Below are 27,278 nucleotides of genomic sequence, written 5' to 3'. Positions count from 1 at the left end.
GAGAAACGAGCGCTGGCGTCTCGGATGAAACTTGGCGTGCGGTCGTCCGTAGTGGGCTTCGGTGCACGTGCGCTCGAAGGTATGCGCATGCGCATTAACATTATCGGTGCAAGAGGGCACAGACAAGTGCGTGACAGACAAGTCGCTGCGACATGTATGACAGAATTTGCTTCCATAGGAGCGCTCGACAGGTGGCTCTTTAAAGATATTTACTTGTCCCTAATTCCATCCGGCTGATACGTCAATCAATAAATTCATCATGGCAACGCGTTTCTTGTCATCTTTCTTTGTCCAGCATCGTGTTTTTTTTTTTGGTACTTTTCTCAATGGTAGTCAGAACAAACGTGCTTTCCCTTCTTTTGTCGCGCCTGCCGTTTCTGACAGTCAAGGGTTGAACGGCTGTTCACCGGGTGCCGCCATTTCAGACAGAGGAGCACTGACCTAGACAAAGCTTTCCGCCTGCCCTTATTCTCAGAGCAGGCACTCTGCTTGTCAGCAGATGCGACGGTGCAGTTCATGCCTACGACGTTACACACCTTCGTACATGCACAAAATCAGCCAGCAACTATAGAGGAACGTATACAGCCTCATAAAACCACAAAGAACGCCAATCCGCTTCCCAATATGGGCTCGATGCGAAAGGCACCGGGGAGGCAAGAACTAATAGACGGTGCTTTGGTTATCTTTTTTTTTATTTCGATATAATGACGAGATCGTGCCGCTTTTAAGTCGCGGCAGCTACTTCTTCTCACATAGAAATGCAAATAATGAAAGTCAAAGGTATGAAAAAGGAAAGGAACAAAGATAAACTCGAATTTGATGTCAGATTCCATGAACAAGTCGAACGCAATGTAAAAGTGAATTCACATAAGTAAGTGAAACAGATCCAGTCGGATAACAAAGGTGAAGTGATGTCCCAGAATAAAACAAAGAAAGTGTTCACAGAATGCCTCACGAAGCCAGGCACATAATTTATTTGGGACCTAAACTTTACATGGGTGCTGGAGTGCTATTTGGGAGAAAGCCGAAGAGGTGTTTCGCTTGCAGGCTCTGGCCTAAGCAATGGCAGAGACTTTCTGCGGCGGGGGTGGGTAGTTGGACTCCTTGCACCACCGCCTCCCCACATTTCATATTCATCCATTTCGGTTCCTGCTTGACTCCTCTAAAATGATTGCGGTGTGTTCATTTATGAAGGGAGGCTTGAAACTTCCAATTTGTGTGCGAACCTCCACGTTTCAATGAGGGCGGAATGTAAAAACGCTCCACCACTGTGCTTTCGATGCACGTTAATGAACGCCTGGCGGTCGAAATTATTCGGAACCTTCTTACCGGCTTCTCTCCCAGCCTACTCTGAAGTTTCTCAATGTTAGGGCTGTTACGCATTATTTAAAGGGCACTGCATTATACTCAAAACTTTAAATAAATACAGTGCTACTTAATTATTGTATTCCGGGTGTTTCTACGAAGGCTTTATGTAATAATTAAGAATAGCCCTTTTGAAATAAAGGAGATGTTCCTTCGGAGACATGCAAAAATATACTGGATACGTCAATGCTGGGGACCATGGCGTGAGGGGTGTTACGTGGTAATTATTCGATTATTAACAACAATTATTTGATTAACTTTGAAACATTTAGCCTCAGAGGGATTATGGAAGCAGCGGGTATCAAGTGAGCTGCGGCTCCGTGCTCCTTGTTGCAGCGCGCTGACTGCCCGCTGCTGGATGACGTAGTAAAACGTCGCATCGAGGCGCGCGACTTTGCGCTCGCTGCCGCTTCCGAATTTCGGCTTCGCCCGCGCTCTCACAGCCGAAATTCGTCGAGCTGAGAATTTTGGCCAGATCAAGAAGTTGGTATGTCTTGGACGGAGAGTTCGCTGCACTCTCCCAATTACAATGGGCCCGCATAAAGTAAGCGTTTAAGCTCAATCAATGTATTTTTCTTAATTAGCGACTGCCGACTCGTCGTTGCCACCGCTAACGACATGTATCCGAATTAACCGTAGTTCTATTTCAAAACGGCATTTTTTTAAATATTAGTAAAGGTCTTCCTACAAACCCCTCCTCCCCTCCTCCTGTTCTCGAGATAATCTTTCAACACTCTTTCTTGTACCCTTTTCTTTTTCCGCTGTGCAGAATACCAGGTCACGCCATACTATCTCAGGTCGATCTCTCTTCATTTCCTCCAATAAATTTTCTTCCACTCTTAGGATAAAAAAAACACCATTAATATTTTTTTCTCTTAAGTATTGTCGTTTATCGCTAACAAGATGCAGCCTACATTCTACACGCACAACCAAAAAGTCGCTGCAGCAGTTGGTTCACCAAGGCACCACATAAATGCTGGTACGTCTTGCCTAGCACTTCTAAACAGGCAGAAACATTTTATTTGGAATTAGTATCTAGCCTTTAACTGAAGGCAATACCTTCCCTCGGCTTGAACCCAATTAGCCCTAATAAACGCACAAACGCTTGTCCTGGGCCACACAATAACCCTACACCTGCCGCCATTTCTAACAAATTTAAATCTAGTGCGTAACTTAGTTCATCCTGGACATCGTGAAGAAAAACATATTACGTTTTCGAACGCTCTTCAGACGACACTGCAAAACAAATTGTCCCCATAAACCACATGTGAACTGGAATTTTGACTCTCTGCAAGCCAGTCTTGACTTAAGGTTCAGAACGTTCTGCGTGTTCTTGGATACTGAAAAGTAAATTCGTGAATAGTCAGCATTCCCTGCCAATATCGAAGATTGATTATGCTCAGTTTGTGCATTGGATTCACCACGTGCCGCATAAATCAGTCAAGCGCGAGCGGTGGCGCAGGACTAGCGGTTATGCGTCTAGACGAAGGTATAGGATTTTGTTTTCCTGCATGACCTCATATCTGAGGCTCATTTTACCACAATAAGAACAGACATATATACGATTAGGTATAACTTTATTTTAGTGGGTTTAGCACCTGACACAGTAACCGGTCTTCGGTATTTCGCTTCACTTACAGTACCTCTAGAAAGTTCGCAGCAGCAGTCACTGACTCTAGCTCTGTTCTCGTTTTTTGATTGCATAGACACGAACGTGTAATGCACCTGGTCACTATTAGGTAGTCACGTGTTACCATACGCAATAATATGCCGAGAAGCCAACAAACAAGGACATGAAGGAAAACATTAGGGAAATTACTTGTACTTACTTATTGAATTAAGGAAATGATAAATTAATGACAATGAAAGTAGATGAAAACAGCAACTTGCCGCAGATGGGAAACAATCCCGCGTCTTTGCATTACGCGTGTGATGCACACGTAATGTGAAGAATGCATTGATTTGTCTGCCAAAATATGCATGAAATGCGAAAACGCGCCCACTAGACGACCGTTGAGTTGATCTGAATGAAGTATGTTGCTATAAAACAAAAAATCTGGGACGGAATTAACAAAAATGCTTGCTCTGAGCGCTATTTGCCATTAGTTATCCGCCTTCACTAATAAAATACGTGCATCATCAGTATTGACTGGACTTTTATGTTACAAAAAATGTCGGCGTAAAATGTTCTAATACGTGAGGGCCCAAAATGTTAATTTTAAGCTGAATTTTTTTTACCAAATTGCGACAGACTGACTACGTAAAAAACAAACTGAAAAGTAGAGTTTAAAAATTGTCAACTCCATACGAAAAAACAAAACATTCATAGCCGTTATGAAAACTGCATCTCCTAAAGCATACGACTTCGTATTCGCAAAATAGCTCTTACGCCAGAGTGGTTCGTAGGAGCAACCTTCAGTCAATCCTGGTGCTAGACGCATTACTTGTTAAGGCGGCCGGCGAATGGCAAAGAGCAGCTGTGAACGAGAAGCTTTGAGAATTCAGCTGCTGAAGCGGGCAAATCTAATACAAGCGTTTATTGCTTACGTGAAATTGCTACCACGTTTACGAGGGCTTCGCAAAAGTACTACCCATATATCAGCGAGAAGAAAGGGGGTTAACCGAAAAACAACTTGCGTTCGGATGAAAAAAACAACTTGCCCACCTGCGGCAAGTTGTTTTTTCATCCGCTTTATTTTCCATTAATTTATTGTTTCTTTACTTCATTTATTAAAGCACAAGTAATTTCCCCTATGTTGTCCTTGGTGTCAGTGTTTGTTGGCTTCTTCTGATATATACCCATATATCAGTGATTTATTACAGTTACGTGTGTAATTTTCAATTTTGTCCGCTTTAATAGTCTGTATCGGTGTAGATTTCGAAATTGTGATATCGTTTTCTATTGCCGAGTTGCGAAGTTTTAAACTCAAACTGCAATTTTCCTTATTGTTGCAATATTAAAGAATTTAGAAATGGGGGCCGATATTAGAAACGTGACTATACAGACATACTTCTAAATGCACAAAAACAAATCCCTCTCCCATAAAAAACAATAACAACAAAAAACAAGAAAACAAAATCGGGGCAGTCTGTTCGGAGTAGGACGATTTGTTCGCTCCCGTGTATTTAGAGAGAATTTCCGGAGGTAAAGCTTCCTCAGCCTTAACCTACCGGCTCCTGCTCTCTTCGCGGAGATTCTAAGATGCTTACACCGCTTAAGGTTTGCACCATCTACGCGAATCTCACAGTCAGCGCGTTCCCTTCACCCCTTGCAATGTTATCGCAATAAATGATAAGGGGGGGGGGGAGGCAGTTCATAACCTACCAATTTATTTCGCTTGAGGATACTGTGAGGATCTTACCACCCGCCACTATAGGCCGACCAATGCCGACAATGGAGAGTTCTAGCGTGCCGGTTTTTACGTAGCGTTGGCTGCTGAAGAAAGTACTAAAGAATGTGCACCGATTCCGAAGATATTGCGGTCTAACAGAGCGACAAAGCACGAGCTGTCGCTATAGGAAAGTCGAGAAAGTGGCATGGTACGTACACGCCAAGCGTCTCAAAGAGCTAGTCGGTTTTAGCACGGGAAGAATAGGGGTGCGATAACGACCTAAGGGCTTACAGCATTGGGCTGCGTGTTCGTGGCCACATGCTCAATTACACTGTCGGTCATGCATTTTCTGTATTACAATTATTAGAAGTGTGGCGGGACAGGAAAGACAGACAGACAGACCTCCCGCAAAGTGCGGGAAATGAAGTGAAGAATGCTTCGCAACGAAATGGGTTGCATGTCGTCGACGGCCTCGCCACCAATGCTATCATCAGCAAATAAGTGTAACGCAGTTAGTTACTGCAGTAACAGCTCTATCCTTTGTCTGGTTGAACTATGCACTCCAAGATGTTGACGACGGCAACAGGTCTTTTCATGTTTGGAGTGCAATAACCCAGTAATCTGTGAGCAGTAATAATGTATGCGGACAAAGAAAACTCTTTACTAACCTAAAGGGAATGCCGCTGAGGCGACTGATGGAGTGTCGATAAAGGAATGCAACCGCGATAGAATCGGTTTGTTATCCAAGCCCAATTGTCGTTAATATCATCCAAGGCACGTGGATTACAGTTATTGTGCTCCCGTTTGAACCGTATTCACAAAACAGGGTGGATTACCAATTCCAGTAATAAGCTGCGTCAGGCTTATCCATTGGCACTGACAATCCATCCAAACCGATACTACCTTGTGTAATATAGCGTCGCATGCAACGACTCCGCAGACGAGGTGCTATAGTTGCAGCCCAAACCCGTAACGGTCGTGTATGGATTAAAAGGTAATCGGTCTGTGCTATGAATCTAGCTTTACAAACTGGTAGCAGGCCAATTTGGTCGGGCCACAGTATCCGCTGCTTCGCTAGCTGCCTCCTTTGACTGAACAACAAAATAATTTGAGTAAGTACTGTGCCACTCGTGTCACTACTCAATAGCGTCATGCGATCACTTACCCCACCCCGTACACTCCCGGAGATATGAAAGATATAAGCCGCATGTTACTTCCGCAGGGTCGTGCTAACACCTGCTTGCAGATTGGTGAAGTATAGGAAGAAAAATGTCCACCTTTCTTTAGTCAACGTGGTCTTGTTCCTGAATTCGAGAACACGGTACGTCTGCTTTTTGCCGACTCTTGCTGCAGTAGCCTGGACACATCGTACGAAATCGTACAAAGCGTACAAAGCCACCACAAAGAAGATAAGACCTTCACGCATCAAGAAGAAGCAAACGGAGATGAAAGCGTTCGGCAACGGAATAAGATCTGAATGCAATTTAGTGCATGGAGTACACAAAAAAAAGGAAAAGCGGGTTTGAATAATTGTTTTCCTCGTTTACGAACTTGCTGATTTGTGACCGTTTCAAGATCGCGCTGATTTGCCTGTTTTTGTTCGTCATTACTTTTTTTGCTTCGTCCACCGCGAGCTTTCTCAATTATTCCCTGCACTTCAACTAGTCCAAACAACTTGGAAATGCGAAAAAATTATCATTGAGACGCTTCTGTAAATAAGAATGACCGCTATGATTAAAACGCGTGGCGGACAATACAAACTAAGACGACATTAATGGACAACAACACCAGTGGAAAGCTTGTGAGGCATAAAAAGAGAGACTTGCAGAGTTTTTTGTGGCAAATGCACAAGAAACTGCGCAGTCATCTATTTGTCCCTTAACTCACAAAGAGCACGCGAGCTCAGCCGCTCTTTTTGCACGGTCTTTGTTTAGCGTACAATTATGCTCACTTGCGCGCAAGTTCAACAAATCAGACGCACCTGTGCACAGAACAAAGCTCAAAGCCCCCGCTCATAATTTTCAGCGCGAAGTAGGCCCACTTTAGAGAGTTCGTTCGAAACCTCGACCTACAGGTCACTGCACCATGGCAACACGCATTGGTAACGGGAATGAAGACCAGTCTGCCTTCCCTTCGCGTCTTAGACGCCTTCCCTTGGCCCTTTCGGGGCGTCTACTTTATAACCCTTGATGCGGAGCTTGTTGCACTTCACTGATTTATTTTACGTCAGGTACCAAGTCGACTTGCCCCTTACTGGGCCGTCTCCACCAGGCAAGTAAAATCTGCCACGACCATTTTCACGCATCCTGGTTTGATGACGTTCCCGGAGGCTTTTTGCAGAGTCACCGTGAAGGCAGGTACAACACTTTTCCTAGGCCATTTCTGTCCTTTACATTGCAATCTGTTCTGAGTTTCTTTAGCGGAGGTTCTTTCTGCCAGTCTACGTATTCGCCGTGTTAGATATGGAGCTGTTTCCTGCGCCTACTTCAAGTTCCCCGGACCACATCGAATCGCAGCACATTCCAGAGGAGCGCACGAGCCAACACGTTTGTAAGCCGCCGGTAGCTATTCTCTGCTTGGCTCTTCCAGAAAGCGAGGGGATAGCACGGCATTGATAGCACGGGGGACATGGTGACGTAGTAAGCGTTATTTATTTGCATATGCGTGAGGAATACGAGCAGAGAGATGCAAGTATTTACCTTGACGGACACACACATGCCACACCATGCCGACCGCCCTATAATGCTACGCATATATTCGTCAGTTGCTTTTCAGGGAGGTTCTGCTTAATTATTTAGCGCGAGGTCTGGCGCGACATAAACATCGCATCGATGATGTCATACGCAGCGGAGGTAGCACCGCGGCGCGTACATGCGTAATTACAATATATGCACGACTGGTGCACCCTCTCCCTTTGGGTTTCCTTTATCCATACATCCACGTTGGTGGGGTGTCTACCAGTGCGTGCCATACTGCTTGCCATGCCTCTTTTAGTTTAGGCTAAGGCATTTCTGGCCTAGATATGTCGTTCCTATGCTTGGCGTACGGGGAACGGCAAAAGCCGAAGGACCTCGTAAAAGGTTTTGCACTGGCGGGTCTTTTGGTATCGCAGAAAATAGGTCATTTGTCATTGTATTCTAGATGGCAGCCATGAACAGCGCGCATGATAGGACTGAATTGCGCATTCTCCCCCTGAATCGGGAAAACAGTTTTATGGCTTCACAGGAAATTTTTCTACCAGCATGCCTTGTAATGTTACGCATGTCAAAATTACGCGTCGCGGGCTCTGAAACGCTGTAGTAGGGGTAGTAGTCCTCTCCACTTGAGTGCGGAAAAGCGAAAAGGCCATTATCGACATATTTACTGTGACTATTGTCGGTGCTTTGAAGGTCACTGGGCAAGATTTTCCTTTCTTTTTTTACCTTTTTTGAATCTATTGTTGCAGCTATTGCTTCTTGGGATAAGTATTGGCGAGAGACAAAGTATTACTCAGACGCTGCGTAATCGCTTCCTTTCTGGAAACTCGCATGTTAAAGAAATGTCTTGAAGATATCGTAATTTCTTTGAAGCGTGCAATAGCGAGAAAGATAAGAAACAAATTTTTCTTTACTATAAATCACATCTGAACTTGTACAAATAAAGCTAGTTTTCACCTCGCGTGTATAACTATTTGCGGTGTTTTCAATTTTACTTTCACTTTGAAGGTGCCTACAGGTTTTGCACCTGGGATGACAACATGCTATTATTACGGTGGAGTGATGTTGGCTGACTTTTGCGGGCACTAACATGCCTTAGAAGTTTATGTTCCGGTGATAGGTAACCCTTGGTACATCCGGGAACGCTTTTCTCAGACGCTCGTTACTTGATAATATTAGGTGGTATTTTCGTAGGGCGTTGTTTATGCTGGGGATTGCATTAGAATATTTTGTTATAAAGGTTGGCGGTCTTTCAGATTCTGGTGTCGGCTTTTTCTTAGCTAATTCCAACTGTCTCTCCAATGTTGACGCGGCATCATAAGCTCTATCGAGAGAAGCTTATGAATAGTTTCTTTCTGCTAGCGTTGTTTTAAGGTAATTTAGGTGGTGGATATAGTCGTTGTCTTCACTGCAGATTCTTCTTATTCGTTTCACTCGTCCAACAAAAATTCCTTGCTTGCAGTGTCGCATGTGATGAATGTTGTAGTCCAAATATTGCTGGCTATCCGTAAGGTTCCGGTAAAGTGTTCTCAGTTTTCCGTTTTCTATTTAGACCTTCGTGTCGGGGAAGTTGATTTGATTAGGAGAATGGTGAGCAGTAAATTTATTACTCGGGTGAAAGTGATTGAAATGGCTACTTAAGTCGGTTAACACGCATGTGCCGTCTTCCTATATTATAAATGCGCCGTCAATGTAACGAAGATAGGTGTGGGGTTTTAAAGAATAGAATTTCAGCAAAGCTGCTTCAAGCTGTCCCATGGAAATGTTCGCATACGTGGGGGTGAATGGGTTCCCATGCTAGTGCCGAGAGAGAGAGAGAAAATGATGCATAGAAAGGCAGCGAGGTTAACCAGAAGTAGTTCCGGTTGGCGACACTGCACAGGGTCAAGCCTTAAGGGGAATAAAAAGAAAAAGAGAGTGGACGGGGAGATAAAAAGAGAGACGAGCACGCACAAACCACGTACACTATAGAGCGGAAGGGGGCGGCGTGTTTAGTCTATCGTGAAGCCCTGTCTAGCGCAGGAACCTTGATAACGCGAGTACGGCCTTTAGCGCGGATGTTCTTTTGGAGCGCTGATCTAAAGCTTTGAGTTCTGATAGGGGACGATTGTCCAACTGGTCCAGTACTCTGCATATCGCTTACTAATCGCTTGTTTCTAGGCAATATATCGCGGGCAGACACAGATAATACGTGCGAGCGTGCCATCGCTGTTGCATGTGTCACGAGTGGGGCTGTCGGCCATTCCAATAAGGAAAGCATATGACTTCGTAAGTACAACTCCTAGCCACATACGGTACAGCATGGTCTGTTCCCGTCGTGGTAACCCAGACGCTAGGTGCATCCGCACGTCCGGAGACAACGAACGCAAACGACATATGGTTGCTAGGGCGGAAAGGTCCAAGTTAGGGAATAGAAACGAATTCGGAATAGTTGAGCGTGCAAAATAACTCAAGGAGAGACAGGTAAACTTCAGGAGGCTGCGCTTGGGCATTGATTACGAGGCATTTTGATTCGTCTTCAATTCCTTCACTCATGGGTGTGTTAGTGTAAAAGGCAGGGACATCAAAACTGACTAGAATAGCGCGGTTGGAAAAGATTTTGTTTGCGTTGATGCCGTCGATGATTCGAAGGATGTGTGGCGGGTCTTGAACAAAGGATGGGAGAATGGTGGGGATGTTCGACAGGTGGTGATGACTCGGTAGGTGTTTTGTGATTAGACACAATAGGCCATTTACTTTGCAGTATGTGTTTCTGAATCTGCCTAACAAATTACTGCAGCTCTCTGATAGAAAAATATGCATATATAAACTGAAAGTTATTGGAAGTGCTTTAGGTGTGAAGCGTCGGAAAGCCTATCGTAGAGTGCAACTCTCCGCGCAATAGGAAGAAATAAACATAGAACAGAGCTAAAAGAACACAAAAGGCTAGCTCAAATAGGATAAATAGAATGCCAACAATTTACTGCGCAGGCTGCACGCATGTGGAACCTTGCGGAATGGCTCACCGGATGTGATGTCATCAACACCATCGTTATCATCGGTGATGACAGCAAAATCTCGCGCGCTACAAGCAGCGACACGGAAGAGGCAGTATACCACTTCACGCACAGAAGACGGCCCGGCACAAACGTAGCTCGCAGGCCCCAGCGCGCCCCGGGAGATCGCGCAGCGGGCACAGAAAGCAATTCGAAGGAAAAGTGTGCGCCCAGGGAGGCCAGAGAGGCCGGACGAAATAAGAGCATATCGGCATCACCGTCCGGCGTCTAACGACAGCGGGTGCATCCCGAGGGGACCGGTCGCCAGAAGATACGACCGTGGCTCGAGAGTATAGCACGGAGGCCGGGAGAAGCATAACTCGGTCATCGGGAGAGAGGGCGTGGATTCTAGGATGCTGCTGGGCGGAAACATAGCTGCAGGAACGGCGCCCCTTCCGTTGGTGTTGGCGTTGGGTTTAAAGAGACCGGTCGAGGCCCAAGGTGCGATGAAGACGCCGAAGAAACGAAATATAGTCGCACCATGGCGGAAACACCACCGGAAAACAACACAAACATGAAAAAGGTTCGTCGAAAACGTAGAGCTAGGTGAAATGGAGTTTCAAGTTTAATTTTTTTTTTCTTTGGAAGGACGCGACATGAAGTGAGATGGCCGAAATATTTTTAGTTGGATCAATAGCGGGAAACATTTTCATTTCCATGAGCGTGAACGAAACGAAAAATAACTATGGAGATCACGTACACTCTGCAACTACGATAATATGTTAAGCATTTTGATACATAAAAAACTCATCATAGGAAACCTTTAAGATTCGAAATGAAGATGCTCGAAAACGTTTGGACTATCATCGTTTCGACTCGCGACCGCCGTGCGATATAGTGCAATTTTGCAGAGTGGTAAAACACTTTTAAAGAGTAAAGCCAGTTCCACAAAGTAAAAGTGTTTACAACAGCTAAGCTGGTGTTCATTCGCGCAAGTTTGAGCTCGTGCTTAGCGCGATTTTGATGAGTATTTTGTCTCGTTGTCGTTTTGCTAGATTCGAGCATCGGTTCCGGATTGCACACACTCTCCAGTTGCGTGAGGTTGTAATCAAACCACAATCTGTCACCCACCTTGCAGCTGTGGCTGCATTCACGGTCGAGGAATTCTCTCTTGAACCGCCCATTGGCACCCTCTGTGGCAGGAATCTCTCTGCATCGACGTCTCTGTTCGGCCTTGTACTCTCGAAGTTGGGGGGGGTTGTCTTGCCTCCAATGGCGCTTGGCTTGCGCTTCCCTTTCTCGAAGCTCGGGATTTGCTCGACGCCGGTGCTGTCGCTTTCGTGCGAGATCGCGTTCCCCTTCATTGCGAGCGGAATCCTTGGGGTGAAAGAACGCGCGCCGGCAAAACGCCTGCTCCTATATTCCTCTGCTCCTCCCTCCCCCGGCGCGCGCTCTACCCCCTGCCTTCCTGCGTGACAGCGAACAACAGACGGCGAAGGCGTCCGTTGTCCACTGTCGACATAACACAGCTTTGCTGTTGCAGACTCATTATGCGAATAACATTCTTTGCCTTCTGCGGTTTTGAGCCTATCTATCTATCTATCTATCTATCTATCTATCTATCTATCTATCTATCTATCTATCTATCTATCTATCTATCTATCTATCTATCTATCTATCTATCTATCTATCTATCTATCTATCTATCTATCTATCTATCTATCTATCTATCTATCTATCTATCTGTCTGTCTGTCTGTCTGTCTGTCTGTCTGTCTGTCTATCTATCTATCTATCTATCTATCTATCTATCTATCTATCTATCTATCTATCTATCTATCTATCTATCTGTCTGTCTGTCTGTCTGTCTGTCTGTCTGTCTGTCTGTCTGTCTGTCTGTCTGTCTGTCTGTCTATCTATCTATCTATCTATCTATCTATCTATCTATCTATCTATCTATCTATCTATCTATCTATCTATCTATCTATCTATCTATCTATCTATCTATCTATCTATCTATCTATCTATCTATCTATCTATCTATCTTTCTGTTCTGTTCTGTTCTGTTCTGTTCTGTCTGTCTGTCTATCTATCTATCTATCTATCTATCTATCTATCTATCTATCTATCTATCTATCTATCTATCTATCTATCTATCTATCTATCTATCTATCTATCTATCTATCTATCTATCTATCTATCTATCTATCTATCTATCTATCTATCTATCTATCTATCTATCTATCTATCTAAATGAGCGTTTTCCTTTAACAATACTTCATCGAGCACGATCAGAACACATGATGGTGAGCTCAAAAAGCAAGAACGTGCTGTCATTATCAGCAGTATCAACCCGCCGTCTCCCAGTCACCGTTTTCGATGGGGCCCCTAGCAGCTCAAATCAGGATGGCCCAACTAGTGCGATGCGACACTGGTCATCTGTGAAAGTGTGCAAATGTGCAAATGCTCATGTTTTGCAATAATTAATGATTATTTCATGTCCACGCGGTGCTGTTTACACTGTATTTGATTAGAACTGTCAACTGAACCCGTATGTACCGGTTTCAACTAATGCGACGTACGGGGAAATTGGTCTCCAAACTTGAAAAGTTGGGCTCTAATGTCCGTTACTGACATTAAGAGAAATATCTTATTGGGAATGGGTACTGCATTTAAGAGAACAAGCAGATCAAGCAGAACCCTCAGAAATCAAGGGCAAAAATTTCACCGCAGCCCCGTGCCAGCGTGGTGCCCTTGTGCCATTGTAACGTGTCAACAAAATCATCTGACCGATCTGACTGCCTGGCCGTAAGCTGCGTTCCTGCTGACGTGGTCGACGGCGCAGCAGGTTTGTCGCGGGATGTCGCCATACAAAACTCGGCGTCTTGTCGGCCTATATTGTGACCGAGACAAAACCTATCTAAACCACTCTAAACAGCAAGAGGAAGCTGATGACACCGGCAGCTATCAAAGTCCCAGCTTGCCCCTTCGTCTGCAGCGGCGACCCTAGTTGTAGCTCTGTGCCTGTGCACAAGTTCGCCTGAAGTTTCTTGAATGGCCAAATTTATGACTGACTCTGATAATATTTAATACGTCCATGCACGCTACTGAAAACTTTTGAGATGAATACCCCCGAAGCCGTTCTGTTACCCCCGCATCGAGTACGCAAACATCACTTGAGCACTAAGCGGACTTCAACTTTGTAATTGGAACAAGCGCAATAAAGTTAGTACGCCATAATGTCTTAACCTTTATTAAGTGTGCAGTTTATGTCTTCTCATTCTTACGAGTTCTTTTCTATTACCCCTGCACTGTGCTTCAGAACGACCAGCACAAGCGGTCGCAGTTTTTGAGTGCTCCTCATATCCGCAAAGCCGAACGTCAACAATAGAGCTCGATCCCCCTTTCAAACTGCCACACTTTACTTAGCGCCTTTCGAAAGAGACCGCTGTCCAGATATAAGTTTACCCAGGCCTTATCACACGGGCGCACTCTTGCAGGAAACGCCGTACAGAAATTAAAAAAAAAGAAACCGGAAGATGAGGAGGTTCCCAAGCTTTCTTTTCTGAGCGCTCAAACAAAAGCACTCTTAGCTTTGACCGATATCCAGTTCTTGTTTTTCTGAAAATAGAAGACCTTGCAACGGGATAGATACTGCGCAACTTAGAAAGCAGCCGTTTTGATTTCCTGCTTTTTTTTTTCGGCGTTGGTTCAACTTACTGGGCATCGCCCCGGGCCCCAAATGCATTGTGCATTACGACTCCGCCGTTAGCGAAACGTGGCCCATCGTCAATACAGATTCGCCGGTCGTTTTATTTGCGTTTGTCTATGTTCATTTAGCCGACTGCAAACCCTATAGTTGTGGATATCTCAATTTAGGATGTTTATGTTTTGCAGAACGTGTTCAGAACAAGATGAAACCTTGCGCTCTGATGTAACGATTGTGGGCATGGCTCTGTACATTTTTAAAGCCTATTTTCTTTTCCTACTATCCCGGATTTCGTGCTCTTTGGTGCTGTATCAGTCGTTAAATAGGCTTATATAGCCCTGAATAGTGACGGACAAAACAGTGTCGGTGAACGCTCCTTTGTTCTGCGTAATAAAGCTTTGAATTACGACATGAGCTCTCTACAAATATTGTCGACTGGCGTTATCTGTATAAAACACATAGACATCTGCCGCTGAGTTCGAGGACCACCGTGTCCTCCCGATTGGATGTCCGAGGAAGGAAGCGTCCAGTCAAATTTTGCATTAAACGGCACTGTAGTGAAACCATCTGGGCATAAGTAAGAGAGTTTAAGCTCCTCCCCGAACAAAAATATTTAGGGCGAACAGCTTTCTTTGGCGCTTCGACGTCTTTCTCGCGGTTCGGGCTCGGTGGTTGAAAGTAGGACATCCATCGCCCATAAGAAGGACGCCCGCTCACGTGCAACCGATTTGCCGGATGCGTGCAGAATACAGATAGGAAATATATCAGAGCATAAAACCTTGCACACGAATGTAATTCTAACACACTTAGAAGTTTCGAATACGGCATTTACAGTGGTAAAACTATTGCTTCGTCAAATTTCAGTAAATATCTGGGGCTGTTGCGGATATGTTTGAACATAGGTAAAGGGGCGACAAACGCGAGGGTAAAACACAGCTCTGTTGAAGAAGCTCCTTCTAAAGATCTTTTGCTTGTAAGTGAATAGCCGGGCCTGCCGGCGCCTGCTGTCGTACGAGTACTTTGGGACGTCTGAAGGTTTCTATCCTCTGGTGAAGCGCTTGGGAATCATTGCCCACCTCTTCGGCCATCATCTTCGTCTGTGGCTTTAGCAGAAGGGCGCTCAGGTGCGAGGCAAGACAGGTCAATCTCGGTGCCAGCCGAACGCATTTCTTTCCGTAGGCCGTTTTATGATGACTTTTGCAACTCGCAGAAATTATCAGTTATGTTGACCTCCGCGGTACCTTCGCAGCTAGCGTTCCGTTAGCTGCCCTACAGTTAGCAGCTCACATAAACGGACGGACGTCGTGCTCATATGTAATTTACATCAGACAGAAGTGCCGAGACAGAACGAAAAGTGCGGACCAGGTATCCGTAGGAAGGCGGAGACTGTCCTGGTCGTAATACCTTTATACGAAACAAAAATGGTGCGACGTTTCAAAAAAGTGCGGAAGCTTCCTAATCAGATATTTTTGGTTGTTGAGAATGATGGGGAGTCTGCACAGTGCTAGTAGGCTGCTCTTTATGTTACTGCATAGAAGGTCAAAACCGCCTAGAATCGTCGGCAGTTTGAGAAGAGCGCATTCCGGTAACTACATTTTGTCTTGCCACAAAGCACGACAAGTATTTGTGTTAACTGGCGGAACAAACGTGCCACAGTGGCGAAACGCTGTCCACCGTAGCCCATTCTCTCGAATAATGACAAAAACATTTATCTTCAATGACAATTTTCCGCCACTGATAGCTTTCCTTCTGCGATCCGTATGAGACGTGTGAGGTGCCACATCTCCTGACGCAAGTAAAACAGTCTCGAAGACTTTCACGCTCTCGACCTATTCAACGTCTTCCTTCATGTGTCACGTGAACGAGTCAAAACGCATTGTTGTTCTTTTGCCTCTGTTCAACTAGGCCCGATATAGAAAAGAGAACAATCGCAGAAACTCGGCGTAGCTATCTCAAACGCTAAAGAACAGGGATGCATCGTTGGCATGCGTCGAAAGCTATATATATAACATTTCCCCGGCAATGGGAAGCAGATATCTACCGATTCTGTGCTATTCGCAGAAGCAGGGAGATCGATGCAAAAAACGAACAGGAGTGGATGCGACGTGTTATGCTGAGCGGCTCACTAAGGAGGCCATTTTTAACAGTTGGGCAGACACGTATCAGTACAGGAGTCTGAAACCCATATTCTCAAACGACCTTCCACTCAAAGCTCTTTCTTTGCCCCCCGAATGGAGCACAGCGCTATCTCTCAGATCAAAAAGATGCTATGTTTCTGTAGAATTGTGGTGCGATGTCATTAGAGAAAGTGACTCCTTCTGTCGGCGGCAAGCGCTACCATCCATTTTCTCGATTCGAGGTGGAGTATTGATTGTATGAGTGCACTAGAATAATGTGGCAAGTCCATCCACGAAATCCGTTGTGGAGCCGAAGCCCTACAGAAAAGGAAGCACGTAGGGGTACTCTGCGTAGTGAAAGACCTTTGCCTGTTCTAGCGAAATCAAACACCTCGAGATTTGAGCTGGTAAGTGGAATGAGAAAATGCCTCGTGGTCGCACCAATAAATGTCAAAACAGCGACCAGAAGGGCCACTAATTTTGGCTCGAGACCTGGAAGCATAGTACTTAATATTTTCGGTAACAACAACGACAATATACATAATTGTCGTCGTTTTACAACGTGTTTAGGCGCCATCCTTCCGGTAATAACTCACGCGCCCAGGCTTAAAAAGAAATACCAGGATCACCCAGAAAAATTTTACCTTCTGCTGTTCACTATGAAACTATTCATCATTGACAGTAGCACGTCTTTAAGGGCTGTGCAGGGGCGTAGCCAGGGGGGGGGGGTCTTATGGGGCTTCAGCCCCCCCCCCCCGAAATTTTTTCGTGCTGTCCATGCACCGCCGTCCAAAGCGACCCCTGGCGCCGGAAATTACTCTGGATTTTGTCTAGAATGTCTTTTTGACGCTCGAAAAGACATTTAACCGCGAAGATTGCAAACTTGGGCTGGATTTCGTGGCAACGCCCATACACCGGGAGTCACATAACGCCAAGCAGTGCCATCCGAGCACAAAGTTTCAAGGGCGCTTTGATGGTGAGCGGGTTCGCCGCGGCATCTCACTGAGGCCACGGAATCTATGGAGCGCATGGATATCAATTGCGAAAATTTATGGGTGTAAATCTCATAAGCTCTTGATGTGAAAGGTGCATTGACATTTCCAAAGTTGTGCATTAGATTTTCAATTGCGGAACTTTGTGGGTTTAATGTTGTTATAAACATTTGACGCCAAAGGTCTATTGACTTTTCTAAAGTCTTACATCGGAACATACAACGAGACAAGCCAAATCAACATACTAGCAGACGAGTTGACAAAGCAGGCAGTGAGGTCCAATGAGACGAAGCGTTGGGATGGTTCATTTGTGCCGTCATGTCACATAAAAAAATATAAACACTTTTTTAACCTACGCCAGAACATCCATGTCAAGACACTAAAGCCAGCCAGAGTAACTACGTTCTTATTTTTTCTACTTTGGCTTTTATTCGCGAGGACACACTGAGCCTCTTCAATTTTTTTTTTGTTCTCGCTACCCTACCCGCGGGCTGCCAGAGCCAGCCAGAGCGCGTACGTTTTTCTCGTATGGCCCCGACCACCATGAGGTGCACTTCGGTGCGCGTTCGGTTTGCTCTGGTCGAGTAGATTTTCACCTGACAGAGTTTTGGACGCTTTCTGGCTAGCAGACGAGAAAAAAAAAAAAACAATGGTCGCTCGCCGCCATCACTGTGGGGACTCGAAGCATTGCACCGCATTCCTTGAGCGGAACCTTTCCGGAAAGTCTTGTTTCGCCGCTGTAGGATACTGAGCAGTATGCGTATGGTTCTCAGTGGACCAAGCGTCTCACGTTTTCTTCGGTATTCCTTCCGTAGCCCCATTAGGTGCCCGAAGTAGGCATTAGATTCTGACCAACATACTTTCCTATGCGTTTTTTTTTTTCATTTCGGTGCCTCCGCCTCACAAAAAAAAAATACATTGTTGCGGCGCAGCGAATTGTCGCATGGTGAAAGTTCGATTTTGATACTTCTTTTGCGGAAAGTAATGAGCGACGGGACGCTTCAGTTGCCGGATACGTTTATTATATTATTGCGAAAGCAATTATATGGACACTCCAGGCGCATTCCTGCCGTCGCCGTCGCCCTCATGTTTTGTATGAAGAACAAGGGTGATGCTGTATGTGCGAGTGAAAGCGTAGGGGAGGAGGAATGGGTGAGCCTACGATGGTGGGTCAGTCTTGCGTGTGCAAAGGAGAAAAGCGGGGAGCAAGTGCGCCGCCTTCCGTCGCGCGCAATACATCGGGGGGAGTGGATGGAATGAGGGCGGAATCTAGGATTGTGTGAATCTATTATTGTGCAACATGTTTATTTGCCTTGTTTGACGCATTATATACAGTTACTTCTTCTTACACACATAGACTCATTGGAGACTCATACGTATACTTAAATATCTTGTTGCGAGGTTTTGTGTATACATGCAGTGAACTTTGTTTCCAGTGACACTTTTTTGTCCGTTATCAAGCCGTATTTTCGCATTTGTATGTACCATTGCATCTTTGAATTTCTAATGTATGAGGGCGAGTCAAATGAAAGTGAGCCTACCCTAACCGCGCAATAATGGTTCGGTTCATTATCTGCGAGGCATGCGCGTAGGAGAACGGCATTTCTCATTTACAAAAGTGACACGCAGGTGTGAAGATAAATGTTCTTTAATGCTCTCATACATTGGGTTGAATATGGTTGCGTCACATAATGGACACTTCAAAAGTTGAACAGCTTGGTGTCGCGAAGTTTTTGACAGCTGAATGTGTTTCCAAAACAGAAATTAATCACCATATGACTGCCGTGTACGTTGAACACTTCATTTCATTGACCACTGTGAAGCGTTGGAGCAAACGGTTCAAAGGACGTTGCAAAGACATTCCAAAACCGGGTTAAAACCATCGTGCAATCACCCCCCCGCACACAATTTCAAAGGTTCATGGGCTGATGAAACAAGAACGGAGGATAAGCATCGATGAACTGGCAGATGGTCTGAACATCAGTCACGGTTCGGTTCACGCCATAATTCATGAGCTTCTCGGTTATCGGCTCTTTGGTGCGCAATGGATCCCCAAGATTTTGATCCATCGCGAGAAGACGGAGAAGTTTCGCGCTGCCTTGACTCATCTGATCGGGTTTCACAATGAGGTTGCGACTTCTTGTTTGCAACTGTGATCGGGGACGAACCCTGGTGCCACTACTACGAGCCTGAAACACGACGGCAAAGCTTACAGTGGAAACATTCGAATTTACCACGCCCAAAGAACGTAAAGGCCATCATTCCCGCTGAAAAAGTGTTGTGACTTTTTTTTTTCGATCGACAGGGTCCATCACTGATAAAATTTGCTAAATCTTGAGAGGCTATCAATTGTGTCCGATATTGTGAAACGCCAGAACGGCAGCGTGTCGCAATCAAGAACGAACAACGTGGAAAATTGACAAATGGGGTCATCTTGTTCCACGACAATGCCTGTCCCCACGTCGCTTATGTGGTTAATACAAAACTGGCAAAGTTCAAGTGGGAAACGCTGCAACATCCGCCATACAGCTCAGACTTGTCACCTTGCGACTTCTACATTTTGGGGCAACCGAAAAAACAGCTCAAGGGAACCAGATACAGACTTTTTGAAGCAGCAACCCAAGGAGTTTTATAAGACGGGAATCACGCGACTCGTTAGTCAATAGGACAAATGTCTAAATTCTAATGAAGACTACTTTTAAACAAAGTACCCTGTTGTTGGCTCATTCATTTGACTTGCCCTCATATATCTTGCAGAACTCCTGCTTTTTATACGTGCTCTCTGTCGCGACTATAACTTCGGTTCAATTACTCACGATACACGACAAGGGACAGCTACTCCTGCGTAATACATTGGAACAAACGACAGCATCATTGGGATTTTTCACTGGCCATTGCATATATACAAGAATGTAAGCATGGTTCTTGAATGACAAAGTTTCATTTACATATTTGTCCTCAACTTGTTCAGTTCATTGCCTTTTAATTTTTCATATCAGCGGCATGCACTGCTTTCCTGGTTTCGAAATGATATAGTTCTAAAGTTCGTGTGATATTTTCTTTACCTAATAAATAGACAAAAAACATGGAAGCATTGACGTCAGTTATTTTGGGCACAATTTTTGGCACATACGAGTATAATATTTTATGAAAAAATACATATTTTACTTGTATTTACAGTGCGTAGCTTTCAAGAATTCGTTTGCAGCATCTTTGGCAATGACAATGCAGTTATCAGTCATGTATTTGATCCCTCGATACATTGTTTAAGAGGAAGCTTTAGCTCGGGCCCAATCCGACGCGGCCTATTCAAATACTTGTAAAACGCAGAAACGATTTTCTGAGATAATCCTGCTAATCACTTTTATTGAAATTGGTTGCATTGGAGAGAGAAAGTTAAATCCTAGTGTCTGTTGGAAACAGAACTTCGATTTAGGGCCTGAATTTTGTTTAAAATATTTTGAAAAATTCGAAAGTTTGAAAAAATAGAAGCACGACGTTTACAAACTAATAGCTATGCATGAAGAACAGATATTGTGGTTCTGTAAACGGCATTTATTATAACAGTCAAAGCGGACAAGTTTGCTGTGTCAATTTGTATCTTACGTGAATTGGTTACGCTGTGTACAAGGGTTCTGCAAAAGCCATATTTCCACAATACTAAAATTTTTTGAGATTCATGTGTAGCATCTCTATTTTGTCCACTGTAAATGTACTATTAGATGCAATTCACAGAATTGTGATATCATTTTTCATTGTTGAGTCACGGAGTTTTAAACTTGATAGTTTCGTTTTCTGAAAATTTTCAGTTTTGGCCAATTTTTAATAAACAATTGACCACCTAAATGAAAAATTTGAAACCAGTAGCCACTAGAATTAAACTTTAAATTTTCTTTCAAATGCTAAAAACCTGCTCAAATTTGGTGAAGTGGTTGCAGGGAAAAACGAATTCCCCTTCTACATGTACTTAAATAGGAGCACCCGAGCTAACGCATCCGCTTAAGGAGGAGGCTGAGCTGCAACGTGCAGCTATATATATATATATATATTGGGTCAGTGGCGTAGCCCCCCCCCGAACAAAATTTCTGGCTACGCCACTGGGGCTGTGTAAATGGTTGCATAAAGTGACAACTGCGTGACAAATAACCAGGAGCCGAGCAGAAATTGAAGCCCATTTTTGTACCATACAACTCCTCGTGCGATGTTGACTCGCTTAGACGTGGTGAATAAAATGTTCCGATCTTCTAGAGCTTGAGATAACTAACCAGCGAAGAGGGCAAATACCTCGTGATAAGCATCTTAAGTTGGTTTGTGATGAGGCACGTTTCCGAGACATATTTTGAGAAGGCCACTTGTATATGCTATGCCCTTTGGCTGCTAGCGTTGTTTGGCAAAAACGTACTTTATGCCCGTTGAACACTGGTCTTCTACAAAGCCACCTTGGACGTGCCGGAGAACCCGATGGGTAACGCACAAGTCTTCCTTAGAGGCATCGCGCAACTGGTTCCCATTAATGACTTTCAACAAAGCCATCCCATGCTCTCAAGTTGTAGTACTTTCTGCAAAAATCTAGGTCTCAGCTCACCACAATATCTCTTTTCGGTTAAGATCTAGTTTCGTTCCCGAATTATGGGTGTCCTATGGCCGCCACCAACTCAGAAGAGCAACGCACGCCGTTTAGCTTTCAGCTCATCCCAATTACGGTTATGTGCGTCCACTCGCATCATTGCTCTAAGGGCATTCCGATGTCCCCAGTGCTCTCGTGATGCGTGAATGAGCTGTCATGCAATTACCGCCTTTTTATATTAGGAACGATTTCATCGAAGCTAATTTGCACCATTAACGATTGGTGAGTGGTTGGTGGGTTTACTTAACGTATTTGGTTAGAACAGGTACTTTTCGATTCATATTGCTACTTGTCCAGTTTTCTAGGGGGCCGCAATAGCTCCACTGTACAGATGGACTGATGCATCGGACAATCTGAAATACTCAGTCTATCTTTCGCAATGCGTCTAGTGGCTTTGTAGCTTCGGTGATTCCCCGCACCACATTTCATCAAGAGTTGCAGTCACCTAGAATAAACGTGAGAGAAGATTCGGACATGAAGCTAATTAAGGAGTGGGAGGGAAAAAATGTGAGGAATCGAAAAATTGCGCTAAAACGTACATAAAGGCACTGCTCACGTGCTTGTGCCATTCGGATAAAAAATCAACCGCTAATGCACCGACACATATAGCGTATGCATGCAGTGTTTTGCTGTATTCTCGCTGGTCTGAAGTTACCGCTAGGATAGCGTCAAATCTCTTTTGTACTCCTAAGTATTACGTTGAGCTCAAGTTATTTTGAAGGAACGTTAACTGAAGACCTATGAAGCGAGTATGCACTTGTGTTGAGTTGTTTCAATTATAAACTTTGACCTTTCTTCCCCACTCACAAACAATACTACGACATCGACAGAAACCACACTTACTTTTCTCCTCTGCGACTCTCTTAAATTAACAAGGCTGTCTCAAACCTCGTACGATGGCTACAGCATCAGTTTCCTGCAACACGGTTTGAAGGGGGCTTGCCGTACTAACAAAGAAAGAAAAAGAATTGCATAAAAAAGGACCTTACGGTAAACCAATGAATACATTCTAATGTCGCACATAAAATTCTTCTTCGAAGCAGCTTTCCGTAGTCTAGAAATAAAATTTTCAATATTTTAGGAAATGTTCCATGCTTGCACCCGCTACGTTTCGAAAATTTGTTTTTTGTCTTGGTTTAACTTGATTTGTAGAGTGGTGTATAAGGGCTTTTGGGGCACAGTGTAATGCAAGTCTTCTATGTCTATCTAAAAGGGAGTCGAATGTTTGCCTAGTGTCTCAAGCTGTTTTATGAGTTTGTCCGAACTCATTACAAAGGGACGGTTCATGTTTAGTTGCTGAAAGTATTTTTTCCTCGGAAAAGCAATGCGTGGAGATATCATGCGTAGTAATATTTGTAATTCTCATACCCATGGGCTTGTATTCTCTATCAACAAGGACTTCAATGAGCTCACATTATGTCGGGAACGTCTACGAGTACTAAAACTATGAATGTAGATTTTAAAGAGATTACCCACTTTAAAGCCGAATTTCCAAAGCAGTACCTCTTCTTCCTCATGAAATCTGAACCATTATCGGCAAAATGTGCCAGATGTCAATTCGAGTGTTCTTGGATTTACCTAATGCAATGTATGTATATTTTAAAGCGAAGCTTTCCCTACTACCCCCTTCCCCTGCCCACAGGAACACGTGACTCGGTGGGACTAGCAAGTCAGGCCTCGCTCCCGGGCCTACCGCACAATCCATAGCCTATGAGACCACTGAACTTGCCATTTCATTCTTGTTTGAAACTGTAACTAAAAAGGCTGGACTACGTTCTAGGGTAAGTGAAGGTCGATATTCGTCGAGATTAATATGGCAGCAATGCTTACATTTAATCTGTACGATTATGAAGTCAGCAGTTGCTGCCCTGGCGAAGGAAACCCCCTTGTCGAGACGTTAATGACAGGCAGATTCCTTGTTTGACCAGGGTTATCCACTTTGAGCCTCGACCTACCTGTAGCCCTCTGTCCTGATACGATAGTGATGTCATTCATTAAAGCGTCTCACTGCTATTACAGCGATTACATTTTTAAAGGTGCATGCTAGATCCGTACACATTCATCATATTATAACGACAGCTTATTAAGCAGTCCTTCAATGCGTAAGCATACTGTGCACAGAATAAAAAGTGAATGGTTGGCTTGCCTCAAACATCAAAGCCCCTTTTGAATTTAAGCCCAAAAATTGCACCGACAATGAAGCCCATGCTACGATGCATCTGCATGCCCGGTTCCGTGGAGGGCTGGGACTTCCCTGCCCTTTTTTCATGTTTATTGAACGTTTTGAATAGCGACACGCTCACAACGAGTGGTCGTCAGCTGAAAGCATTCAAGGTGCTTAAACCACAAAAGGGGCGCACAAGTTGCACTAATAGAATATACAAGATGCTGCTAAGCCGACTAGGTAGTAATACAGGAGTTTCTATTCACCGCCGTAGCATTAATCTGCCGCGCAAAACTGAATATTCTTCTGAATAGCCGCAGGCTGCCCCGTTGCGAAAGGAATAAAAGATGGCTGCCGCCGATCGCTCAGGCACGGGCTACTCGCACCTGTCGGAGAACATGGGTTTATTTGTGTATAATAAATCTTTTTGCGTGATCGTGTAATGTTTTCGACAACTTTCGGCATGTTTACGACCTCGTTCTACCAACGCTTCTTTGTTGAGGATCCGTTGTAGTGTCATTAATGAGCTTCCGTTGCATGCCGCCGCGATTTGCGACCAGCCACTGCGAGCTAAATCAGAAAAGGCGGACCAATCGCAGACGCCGGCACCACCCTTTTCATCCGGTTATCGATTTGCAGTGCAGTGCCTCGGCCCCATCGAATCCATCTCCTCTCCAGTGTCCTCCTCGCCTCTTGTCAGCCAATTAGATACGGCAAGCCGCTCAATGTAGGCAACGTTATTTGTTTTTCAAGCCAACAAAAGTGACCTCCTGTGATCGAGGAGAGTGTTTGATTGGCCTGTTCAGACAACGCTGTGGGTCACCGCCTGATGCTTGCGTCGGTGGTTACGCAAATTTGACGTCAGGAGATTGGAATACTTTTACGTTATAGAGCCCCAGTTTCATGATTCATTGTAAACGCCCTCATGATGCGAGGGCTCTTGAACCGTGAGTTTATGAAATGCTTACACCGGTACCTGATAATGTTTAAAGTGACCGAATTAAGGATGAGGAGGCGTGAAACGTAAAGACGACCGTCAGCTGCCTTTTAAGACATTGCTGCCGCTAACATATTTATACTATTACCGTATTTACTGGAAAATAGGTAAAACAAGAATACTGGCCGACTCCTACATATTGAACTCACCAAGACATGAAATATTGTGGTTTGAATATAGGCCAATTCATTTATGTTTGAAAACACGATAAACATGGACCATGAAACACATTTGTTTAACGTACACTCGGTTATTAAATCTCGCCAGTCGAAACCACCAGTTGCATCTTTGCGGGAACTTCCAGAGCAGTTGATCTCTTCGTATGCTTGGTAAACGTCTTCGGCGCCCTATAAACGACATCTTGTTGGTTGCCATGGAGTCCGCTTGACATGCTGCATTTCTTAAAGTCAGTCTAGGTACTCTTCAGGTTAGCTTTACGGTGGGCGCGACGCCGGAACTCCGTTAGCATGGTACTTTTGCTTGCTTTGCTCACAAATATAGGTCGACATTGTTTCGTCATTATTATAAGTAGGCCGCTCATATTGGGCAACAGTTCTAAAAAAATGTCTGCCTATATTCGAATACTTACGGGATTACTTTTTAAAGCGAAGTTTTCGTTACCCGTCGTGGTTGCTCAGTGGCTCTGGTGTTGGGCTGCTGAGAATGAGGTCGCGGGATCGAATGCCGGCCACTGCGGCTGCATTTCGACGGGGACGAAAACACCCGTGTACTTATATTTAGGTACACGTTAAAGAACCCCTGGTGGTCCAAATTATTCCGGGTACCCCACTACGGCGTGTCTCATCCTCAGGAAGTGGTTTTGGCAAGTAACACCCCAGAATTCATTTCTTTTAAATAATCTTTGCGAACCCTCTCAAATTTCGCTGACTGTTACTCCTACTGGGGGCTGCTGTCGCAGCTGTGTTACCAAATAGCTCATAGAATGGATCTCTTTCTCATCCTTTTACAAAGTTGCAAATTACAAAAGAAGCGGACATAGAATAATTGGGTGTTCTTTCGTGGGTGTGGAACCTTGGTCTTCGAGCCCAAAAGCTTGATGCTGTAACCATTTGAGCACAACTAACCCATAATTCTCTCGTGACAATGACCAGTTGCTCTTTGAGCCAATGGGCGCGTGCATCGTGTCGCGTAGCAAGGTGCACACGTGACCACGTGCGCACTTGCTGGTTTCCACGTACGCAGAAATCAAACGGTCGGATGACGTCACCGCTGTCTTTCGTGTCCTAGCTCCCGGTGCGTACACTTGTCATCCCCGTCCTTGCCTCGTCAGTCGTCGAACGCTGTATTCGCCCTCGTGACATCACTGTGTGGGCACCTCACAACGTGCATTTCACCTGGACTACCGTTTGCATTTCGTCACAGCTTGCGATCGGTGCAATATGCGAGCACAAATGTGGCATGAGATTAAAGGTGGGAGCTGTGCGGTGCACAAATCTAAATATTGCATCGGATTTGCACCCTGCAGAGGACGACCATAATGAATATTGTGCTCATTGCAATTAATCTCAGAGAGCTTAATAAGCGTTTCACAAAAGCTACGGTTCTCGTAGAGTCGAACATGTGCGTAATCCTTCCTTACAGCGATAGCTGTTGCGGGCTCCCTCCCCTGGTGGTGGTGATGTCCACCGCTGCCGTTGCTGGAATCCTTAAGTCTTTTGGGAGAAAATTACACGCAAAGCAAAACTGTCATTGTACCGAGAGGACTGAAACATCAAACCGATTAGCAGGTTATGTTGTAATAAGGGGGGTAGTGGGCTATAAAGACACGGACAAGAGAAGTAGAAGTGGATACGACGTGTGCAGCCTCTCAACCGAATTTTATTGGGCGAAAGATTACATTTTTACAATGATGAAAAAGACTTCACATGCCCATAGGCCAATCACGATCTTTCATAATCGGCAAGTACAACGGAAGGATCGCTAACACATACACACGTTTTCTTCTTTATAACATAGGCCTCCAAAAGCTCCCGTGTACGACGGTCCCTACGACGGTTTAAAATTTGTTTTCTTTTCTAGAAGTGGAAGACACACCTTTCTGGTATATTTTCACAGGCCCTACACTGGTTTGCTACGTGGCAATACTAGTCAGATAACCTATCCTTAAAATGTTCATTTCAATGGATATTACTACAGCGTCCAGTCTGACCAACATAAGCACAACCGTAGAATAAACAGAATTAATAAACCAAGATTAGCAGCCTAGGATTCTGCCTTTCCGCCAGCCTGCCGATGCTAGAGTAGCAGAAAGTACCGATCCTGGAGAGCGAGATCATGCCAGCAG

Source organism: Dermacentor albipictus, chromosome 3 (assembly GCF_038994185.2).
Source record: "Dermacentor albipictus isolate Rhodes 1998 colony chromosome 3, USDA_Dalb.pri_finalv2, whole genome shotgun sequence".
NCBI lineage: Eukaryota > Metazoa > Arthropoda > Arachnida > Ixodida > Ixodidae > Dermacentor > Dermacentor albipictus.
The sequence above is the reverse complement of the archived record's forward strand: the minus strand, read 5'-3'. Positions refer to the sequence as shown.